Source organism: Muntiacus reevesi, chromosome 8 (genome assembly GCF_963930625.1).
Source record: "Muntiacus reevesi chromosome 8, mMunRee1.1, whole genome shotgun sequence".
NCBI lineage: Eukaryota > Metazoa > Chordata > Mammalia > Artiodactyla > Cervidae > Muntiacus > Muntiacus reevesi.
The window spans coordinates 28,652,093-28,662,340 of NC_089256.1; the positions used below are offsets into that span (position 1 = coordinate 28,652,093).

A 10,248-nucleotide genomic window follows, 5' to 3' on the forward strand; every position below is an offset into this window, starting at 1 on the left:
GGTAAAGAACCCATCTGCCAATGCAGGAGACATAAGAGCCACAGGTTTAAGCCCTGGGTCAGGAAGATTCCCTGGAGGAGGGCATGACTGCCCACTCTAGTATTCTTGCTTGGAGAATCCTGTGGACAGAGGAGCCTGGTGGGCTGCAGTCCATAGGGTTGCAAAGAGAAGCTGAGTGACTTAGCAGCGGCAGCAGTGTATATATGTCAGTCCCAATATCTCAACCCATCCTTTTTCTCCTCTCCATCTGGCAACCACAAATTTGCTTTCTACACCTGTGACTCTATCTCTGTCCTGTAAATAAGTTCATTTGTACCATTTTTAAAGAGTCTACATATAAGTGACATCACATGTTTGTCTTTTTCCTGCCTGACCTACTTAACTCAGCACGACAATCTCCAGGTCCATCCTTGCTACTGCAAATAGCATCATCTTATTCTTTTTCATGGCTGAGTAATATTCCATTGCACATATGCACCACATCCTCTTTAGAATGTGGAATGCTTCACAGATCTGCATGTCCTCCTTGCCCAGGGACCATGCTAATCTTCTCTGTATCATTCTGGTTTTACTATATGTGCTTCTGAGGCAAGCGCGCTCTGGATTTTTTTTTCTAAATATTTGATGAAAATGGAACCACACACATATGACCTTTTGTGGCTGGCTTCTTTCACTTAGCATAACATTTACAAGAGTCATCCTGTTGTAGCGTGTGTCAGTACTTGGCCGAATAATATTTCATTGTATGGATAGACCACATTTTATTGACCTGGTCATCAGTTGATGGACATTTTGTTGTTGCATCATTTTCCACGGATCCCTTGGCATCCTCCCCTGGGCTGTATGTGTCCATATACAAACCCCTCACCTTGGTTATACTCTACTGGACTTTAATCCAGCTACCTTGGCTCAGGGAAAAAGCATTCTGAATAAGGAAATAAGCAAAACCTTTTTTGCAAATTTCTGCAGTTGGCCAAGCTCCCCTCATGTCAACTGCCCCTTCCCCTTTTCAGTACCTGACTCACATCATGTGACTCACTGTGCATTTTCAGTGGAACTATATTCATGCAGGGAGAAGCAAATATCGGTTATCACGGAAAGCTACGAAGAACTAAAATATGTACTATCAAAGCCCATAGGCCCAGGGGATTTACTTTTCAGGACTTGGTAGTAAATTCTGGTGGGCTTCATACAAAAAAATAGGAGACTTTATTTTAGGAAGATTTTAAATAGAGGCATAAAACTGCTTTCTGAAATTATATAAAAGATTATAATTTCTTTTTATATTCCAGAGGTCTATTTGATGAGGACAATTTTTTAGAGGAAATTTCATAGCAATTTTATTATAAGTATTATATTAATAAATAAAAGCATCCCTTCTTCCTTACCCCCTCTTTTTTTTTTTTTTTGGCTATGCTACATGGCTCATGGGATCTTAGTTCCCCAACAAGATCCCCAGCTACCTCGGTGAAAGCATAGAGTCCTAACCACTGGGATGCCAAGGAATTCCTTTCCCTTTCCTTAATTAAAAAAATCACGCTAACTTTTTAATGTAATTATTATTGGGCATGCAGGATCTTAGTTCCTAGACCAGGGATCAAACCCGAACCCCATGCAGTACAAACATGAAGTTGAAATCACCAGGGAAGTCCCAATGTAAACTTTCTTTTTTTTTTTCCCAATGTAAACTTTCTATTGAAAATAATACACCTAGGAAGGAAAGTTATGACCAACCTAGACAGCATATTAAAAAGCAGAGACATTACTTTGTCAACAAAGGTCCATCTGGTCAAGGCTATGGTTTTTCCAGTAGTCATGTATGGATGTGAGAGTTTTACTATAAAGAAAGCTGAGCGCCGAAGAATTGATGCTTTTGAACTGTGGTGTTGGAGAAGACTCTTGAGAATCCCACGGACTGCAAGGAGATCCAACCAGTCCATCCTAAAGGAGATCAGTCCTGGGTGTTCATTGGAAGGACTGATGTTGAAGCTGAAACTCCAATATTTTGGCCACTTGATGCGAAGAGCTGACTGATTTGAAAAGACCTTGATGTTGGGAAAGATTGAGGGCAGGAGGAGAAGGGGACGACAGAGGATGAGATGGTTGGATGGCATCACCGACTCCGGGAGTTGTTGATGGACAGAGAGGCCTGGCGTGCTGCGGTTCGTGAGGTGGCAAAGAGTCGGACACGACTGAGTGACTGAACTGAATTGAAGAACTTCTAATAACACAAACTTGATACATTTTTGCAAAGTTAATATGCTCATGAAAACAGCATCCCAGTAAAAGGTAACAGAGCCCCAGGACAGCCCTTGTATTGCTCCTGGTCCCCACCGCCTCCAGCACTGATGGAGTCCACTTGCCCGGTTCTGAACGTGCAATCAGTGGACTCACACATGGGTTCTGTTTCATCTGGCTTCTCACCTTAGCCTTGCATTGTGACCTCTTCCAGAGTGTTGCAGTTGTAGATGGCTACTTATCCGTGCTGAATAAGACCCCCACTGTGTGAGTAAACCACTATGTCTTCATCCCTTCTCCTGCTGATGAGGACTGGCTCAGTTTCCAGTTTGGAGCTTTTAGGACTAACACTGTTTTGGCCATGCATGTATATGGCGATTGGTAGAGGGCCCATTTCCACTGTGTGTCTACAAATGAAAGCAAGAGCACACTTATTTATTTATGAGTCCACTCTGCGTGTGTCTGGTCTCCTCCAGCCAGAAAATAGTTTAAGAACTGGGGAAAAGGAAGCAGAGACCAAGGAGTTCTAAAGAAAAAGAATGAGATGACAACAAGGCTTTCTTTTTTTTTCTTGGAGATCTTTATTTTTATTTTATATTTTTTCTTTGAGATCTTTAAAGATGGGCTGGAACTTAGAGGCCCTGTTGGGGCCAGCAAGTGACCATAGTCAGTGGGACCTCCCTTTCTCCTGAGTTGGAATTCTGTAATGTGATTTAGGAGTTTATTTCGTTAGAGAATGGGACATGCAATGGAAATGTGAGGGGAGACCTGGGAATTGAAGATCAATTCCTTCAACAAATTGAAAGAGAAGGAAATTTAAGAGCTCTTTTCTGCAGATTCCGAGACGTTTTCAGAAACTTATTAAGCTTTCAACAAAGCTCTTGAACTCATTTCATCCCTTTATATACAGAGAAAATCCAACTACAGAAAGAGTCAAATCCGAGAACAGAACCCACAACCCAAAGAACGCTCCCTTTCCAGCAGTGAGTCGGGCCCCTTCCCCTGCTCCCTGCCTTGGTCTCTGGGCAGCTTCCCTGATTTGGAATTAATTACATGAACCACAGGCCACAGGTCCCTCCTATTACCTGTTTCTGTAGCGCACACCTTGTGTGTGAATTATACAGACTCTACTAAGATGTTTCCGTCATTTTATCTTGGACCCTTGAACGAGCAACTGAACTCAGAGGTATTTGTTCAAGCAGTTTACTTTAATCACCTTTTTTTTTTTGCTGGCAGGAAGATGATATCTCTGAATATAAGAAAAAGTGCACTATACAGAAATATCAGAGGGAGGAGGTAGAAGAAGATGGCAGAGGAGGAAGATGGGGTGATCGCCAGCCTCCCCACAAATACATTAAAAACCCATCAAGATACTGCAACAGCTCCTACAGCAGAAGACCCCAGGCCTCTAGCGGGGCAAGCTGAGCTCCTGGGAATGAGAAATCAAACCAGTATTATAAAGCAATCATCAATCAATTAAAAATAAATATTAAAAAAAAAGAAATATCAGAGGGGGAATTTTCTACTTTCCTGCAGGGCATGAGTCACTGACTCACTTTTGTACAATTACTGGTGAAAAACAAATGCATGAGTAGGTGATTTTTTATGATGATCATGAAAATGATGGATGCTTATAAAAATTGCCTTTGAGGTTGCTGGGCAAGTCTAAAATACAGTATTATCTTAATATTTCATTATGTCCCTAAATGGTAACCCTTACAAGCTGATTTTATTTTATAGTTTTAGATATTTCAAAAAGGTGCTCCATGTCATTATTCCTTACAGAGATGCAAATTAAAACCACAATGAGATACTGTCATTAGAATTTTTAGTTCTAATAAATTAAATAGTGATAAAATTCTAATAAATTAAATTGTGCTAAAAACCTATCACAATTTTTTTTAAGAAATTGAACCATATTTGATTGTGCTAGTTTCAGGGGTACAGCAAGGTGATTCAGTTTTCTATTTATATATATATTCTTTTCAGATTGTTTTCCATTATACATTATTACAAGATAAGGAATATAGTTCCTTGTGCTGTACAGTAAGTCCTTGCTGGTTATCTATTTTATATATAGGCGTGTATATGTTAATCCCACACTCCTAATTTATCCCTTCTTCCCTTCCTCTTTGATAAACATGTTTGTTTTCTATGTCTGTGGCTCTGTTTCTGTTTTTTAAATAAATTCATTTCTGTTGTTTTTCAGATGCCACGTGTATGTGATGTCATATAAAATGTGTCTCTCGCTGTCCATTCACTTCTCTCAGTATGCTTATCTCCAGGTCCATCCATGTTGCTGCGAACGGCAGAATGTCACCATTTTAATGACTAATATTCCACTGCCTGTAAGCACCACATCTTCATTCATCCGTAGAGGGACACTTCGGTTCCTTCTACATTAGGTTGGCTCTTGTAAATAGCAACTGTGGACACTGGGATGAATGCATTGTTTTAAATTAGAGTTTTCTTGGATATACGCCCAGGAGTGGGATTGCTGTATCACACGGTTAACTCTACTTTTCGTTTTTTAAGGAATTTCCATACTGTTCTCCATAGTTGCTGCACCAATTTACATTCCTACCAGCAGTGTAGGAGGGTCTCCTTTTCTCCACCCTCCTCAGCATGTATTATTTGTAGACTTTTTGATGATGTCCACAGAATGGTTTCTATTTCTAAAAGACAGATAATAACAAGTGTTGTCAGAGATGTGATGAAACCCGAAACCTCATACATCACTGGTGGGAATGTAAACTAGCTAACAGTTTGAGAAACAGTTCGGCAATTTCATTAAAAAGTGAAAGTGAAAGTCGCTCAGTCCTGTCTGACTCTTTGTGACCCATGATTCCATGACTATACAGTCCATGGATTTCTCCAGATCAGAATACTGGAGTGGGTAGCCTTTCCCTTCTCCAGGGGATCTTCCCAACCCAGGGATCAAACCCAGGTCTCCTGCATTGCAAGCAAATTCTTTACCAGCTGAGCCACAAGGGAAGCCCTTCATTAAAAATTTAGCATAACTTTACCATACAGTCTAACAGTTCCATTCCTTGGAATCTGTCCAGGAGAAATGAAACTATTTGTCCACTCAAAGACTTGTTACATGAATGTTCATAGCAGCTTTATTCATAATAACTCCAAACTGGAAACAATCTAAATTGATAAATATATTGACTGGTGAATGGATAAATAAATATGAGACACCCATGCCATGGGACATTATCAAGCCATAAAATGAGTGCAATGAAGTTTTAAGACAGGCTAAAACATGAATGGATCCTGAAAACGTCATGCTAAGTGAAAGCAACAAGATACAACAGATTACACTGTGTGATTCCATTTATATAAGAAAATGCATATTTATAGTAACAAAAAGCAGAACTGGTTGCTTAGTGCTGGCAGTGGGAACAGGGATTAAGTGTAAATGGGCACAAGGAAACTTTTAGCCGTGATAGAAATGTTCTGAAGTTGGATGATGGTGATTGTTGAACATTTCTATCAATTTACTAAAATCATTGAATTGTTTAGTGCCAATGAGTGACTCTATGGTATTTAAAGTACACCCCAATAAAGTTGTTTTAAAAAGCTTAAGCTCTTCTATTATAGCCGTATTTTTGTCTTCTTTAGCCACTGAACCACTACAGGAATGATACAATCTCTTTTTGGCATAACAAAATTCACACTTTGAAAAGTAACATAAAGAATAAAAGCTGTAAAGAAACCCTTTGGTTTCTTCTTTGGCACTCTTAGTTTTTGACTCTCCTGGGTTTATCAAGGTTCCTGTCTTTTGCACACTTGCAGTGACCTCTGAACCATCCATCACATAAAGGTAAAGAGGTCCCAGGTGTGCTTTCAGGATGAGGACTTCAATTTCAAAGTAAGACATAACAGGATGACCAGTTGCTGAGATCCAGGTCATCATTAGGCTAGATACTTCTGAGTCTCTTAAATTATTTAAACTCAAGATAATGTTATTGAACAACATACTCTGCCCAATACCCAGATTTAAGTGAAGTGTAAGACTTCAGTTCAGTTATCAACAATACAAAAGAATAATGGCCCCCAATTATAATTTGGGATCTCTCCAGGTACCTTGAAGAGTACAGCTGCAAATTCAGAAGTTTTACTTAGTTTTCTACAAGATGCTGCTGATTCCTAGCAATAGTTACAGCTACCAAGTGGATCATTAAAAGATATTTTAAAATGTTTCCTTGGAAGTACATTTCTTATCAACATACAACAGATACAGAGAAGTGAGCAAATTATAAGTGTGTGAGGAATTTTCAAAAACAACACACCTTTTGAAACTCCAGCCAATTTAAGAAATAGAAAATTTTCATCACCCCAGAAGCCCCTCTTATGATCCTTCCCAGCTACCACATTCACTCTCTTCCTCAAAAATAATCACTATTTGAATTTCAAATACCATAGACTCATTTTGCGGCCCCCCCTAGTAACTTTTTTATGGCCGTGTGGCATGTAGGATCTTAGTTCCCCAACCAGGCATCAAACTTGTGCCCTCTGCATTGGGAGCATGGAGACTTAACCTCTGGGTCACCTGGGAAGTCCCCCTTTTTGCCCAATTTTGAAATTTATATAAATGGAATCATAGTATATGCTCATTTGCTTCTAGTTTCTTTTACTCCACATGAATCACCAACTCTTCTCTTCTATTGCAGGAACATATCACGACTTATTTATCCCTTCTATTGTTGATGGACTTCTGGATTGTTTCCAGTTTGGGGGCTAATATGAACAAAGCAGCTATGAGAATTTTGGCATATGCCTTTTGCTTACAAGTGTGTACATCTCTGATGAGTAGATATTTGGGAATGGTCTCTGGGTCATAGGGTATGTGTATGGTTAGCCTGAGTATAAATCACTGGATTTGTTAAAATCTAGAAAGCCACTTGAAGTGATTTCAGAGTAAACATTCCTAAATGCAGAAATTTCCTAAATATAAACACACATTCATTCTTCTTCAGACTTGACCTGAGCAAACAGTCTCATAGGCGGGACAATTGAATATCAGTCACAAAGTTACTGAACTGTGATCTCACACAAACATAACTTCTGAGCATGCGTCTCCTGTGGGTTTCAACCCTCGGGAAATGAGGCCACCCTGAACTTCCTGGCATTCCTGCAAGCTTCCAGGTGGGATCTAGAGGAGCAAAGTTTCCATCTTGCTATAGCTTTGATCTGCAAGAAAGCAGTGTTTGTTCAGTTTCCTCCTGAAGCCTGAAAACCAATTTATTTTGAGAGGTTTAAAAAAGTTCAAGGCAATTACTATTATTTTCATTTTCTTCCCCATCCATTTGCCATGAAGTGATGGGACCAGATGCCATGATCTTAGTTTTTTGAATGTTGAGTTTTAAGCCAACTTTTTCCACTCTCCTCTTTCACCACCTGAAGCGAAGAGCTGACTCATTGGAAAAGACCCTGATGCTGGGAAAGATCGAAGGTAGGAGGAGAAGGGGATGACAGAGGATGAGTGGTTGGATGGCATAACCGACTCAATGGACATGAATTCGAGCAAGCTCCGGGAGTTGGTGATGGACAGGGAGGCTTGGCGTGCTGCAGTCCATGGGGTCACAAAGAGTCGGACATGACTGAGTGACTGAACATCATCAACAACAATTATTATTATTTTGGCTGCACTGTGAGGCATGTGGGATCTTAGTTCCCTGACCTGGGATTGAACGCACACCCCCTACATTGGAAGTGGTGGTTTAGTTGCTAAGTCGTGTCCGACTCTTGTGATTCCATGGACTGTAGCTGGACCTGGCTCCTCTGTCCATGGGATTCTCTAGGAGAGAATACTGGAGTGATTTGCCATTTTCTTCTTCACTTACATTGGAAGCACAGAATCTTAACCACTGGGCCGCCAAGGAAGTCCCCTCCAAGGTAATTATTACCACAAGAAGGTGGGCTGAGTCTTCCATTTCTTAGGGGGCACTTTGCTATTTTTCTGGAGCTCTGTGGCTGTCTTCCAGGAGGGTTCTAGGCTCTTGCCCATGACCACTTCTGGGGTAGCTGTGGGCTCATAAACTGGCCCATGTGATAGCTCGCCCCTGACCCCCTACCTTGACTGTTGAAGTCAAGCCTGGGAACCCTGGTTCACCAACGATGCTGTCTCCACAGCCCACATGAGTTTTAGAAATCCAGAGGTTCTGCCCGCAGGGAACGGAACTTCCCAGGGAGCATCCACATCAGTTTCACCTCCTGGTCTTTGGACTGGGTGTCCACCTGGGCTGGGAGAAAACTTTCTATGAACACAAGGGATCCTCTGGCTGGCCACCTGCCCTCGGGAAGTTGAGGGATTCACCAGAATTCCTGCACCTTGAGGTTTTTTTTTTCACACTGGGAGGTAGAGATGTCTCAGTTTTGTTTTCTTTCAGCCTCTCTTTTTATTTGGATTCCTTCTGTTGTTGTTTCAGCTTTCTGAGTCTGAGAGGTACTTTGTTAGAACACAGAGGAGCGGCTTCCTGAAGAGTATCCGTTATGTCTTTGCATTCAGATGGTAAGTGGTGACTTCACTTTTTCTTTTCCACCAGACCTTTTTTTGTCCCCAAGAGAGCGGCTGTAGCTCTAGCATTCATTGTTAAGAGAAGTTATCACATGTGCTTAACTTTCCGCTTGCCTTTGCTTTTTTTGCTTTAAAAATTGCCACAGGACTTCCCTGGTAGTGCAGTGGATAAGGACCCACCTGCCAGTTCAGGAGTCAGAGGTTCGATCCCTGGTCCAGGAAGATCCCACATGCTGTGTAGCAACAAAGCCCATGCACCATAACTACTGAAGCCTGAGCCCCTAGAGCCTCTGCTCTGCAACAAGAGACGCCACCGAACTTAGAAGTGAGAAGCTGTGCACCCCAGTGAAGAGTTGCTCCCACTTGTAGCAACTAGAGAAATTCTTTGCAAAGCAACGAAGACCCAATGCAGCCAAAAATAATAAATAAATAAATTTATTAAAAAATTGCCACAATTTTTTACTTTCTCATTTGCCAGAGGTTGTGTTCCCCAATCTCAGATGGGCTTTCTGAATTCAGTCACATTTCTCGTGTTTTCTTTCTTTTTTTTTTTTCCTTTTTTTGGTTGCCCAGAGGCATGCAGGATCCCTGACCGGGGATGGAACCCACAGCTACTGCAGTGGAAGTGCAGCCTTAACCACTGGACTGCCAGGGAAGTCCTTCTTGTTTTGATCAACTGTGGCCATGTTCTAAAATTCTACCATGTTCTAAACTTCTGCCTTTCCTGGGGCCATTTGCTGTAGTGAGTTTTGAGGATGTCTCCCAAGGCCCAAGGTTTCCACATGCTCTGAGGGGATGTTGGACCAGATAGCTCTGCTCAAATGGTTCAGTTCAATTCAGTCGCTCTGTCGTGTCCGCCTCCTTGCGACCCCATGGACTGCAGCATGCCAAGATGCCAAGCCTCCCTGTCCATCACCAACTCCTGGAGTTTACTCAAACTCACGTCCAATTGAGTCGGTGATGCCATCTAACCATCTCATGCTCTGTCGTCCCCTTCTCCTCCCACCTTCAATCTTTCCCAGCATCAGGGTCTTTTTCAATGAGTCAGTTCTTCACATCAGGTTTCCAAAGTATTGGAGTTTCAGCTTCAGCATCAGTCCTTCCAATGAATATTCAGGACTGATTTCCTTTAGGGTGACCTGGTTGGATCTCCTTGCAGTCCAAGGGACTCTAAAGAGTCTTCTCCAACACTACAGTTCAGAGGCATCAATTCTTCAGTGCTCAGTGACATTGAAATGGTAGCCAGGGCCAGATCCATCCTCAGAGAGCATCCAGTGCCTTCCCTGCTTGCACCCTCCTCCCTCCTGCCCCCTGCACTTGCATCCTGCAGCTGCCTGGTGGTCTTGCTCTGGCTCCTCCCACCACCCCGGGAGAAAGCATGCTTCCTGCCTGACCTTGCCATCACCTCCTCCTCCTGTCCTGAGGCCCCTGGGTCCAGCCCCCTCCTCTCAGCCCATTTCTCTCTGTCCTGTGTGTTTTGCCCA

At 42.0% G+C, this 10,248-nt stretch overlaps 1 non-coding gene across 1 annotated transcript; it reads right to left on the bottom strand.

Moving 5' to 3' along the window:
• Positions 1–489: 489 nt before the first annotated feature.
• Positions 490–596, bottom strand: LOC136173846 (U6 spliceosomal RNA). Its single transcript, XR_010664325.1, has one exon. It is a non-coding gene; the product is annotated as a U6 spliceosomal RNA (small nuclear RNA).
• Positions 597–10,248: the final 9,652 nt, after the last annotated feature.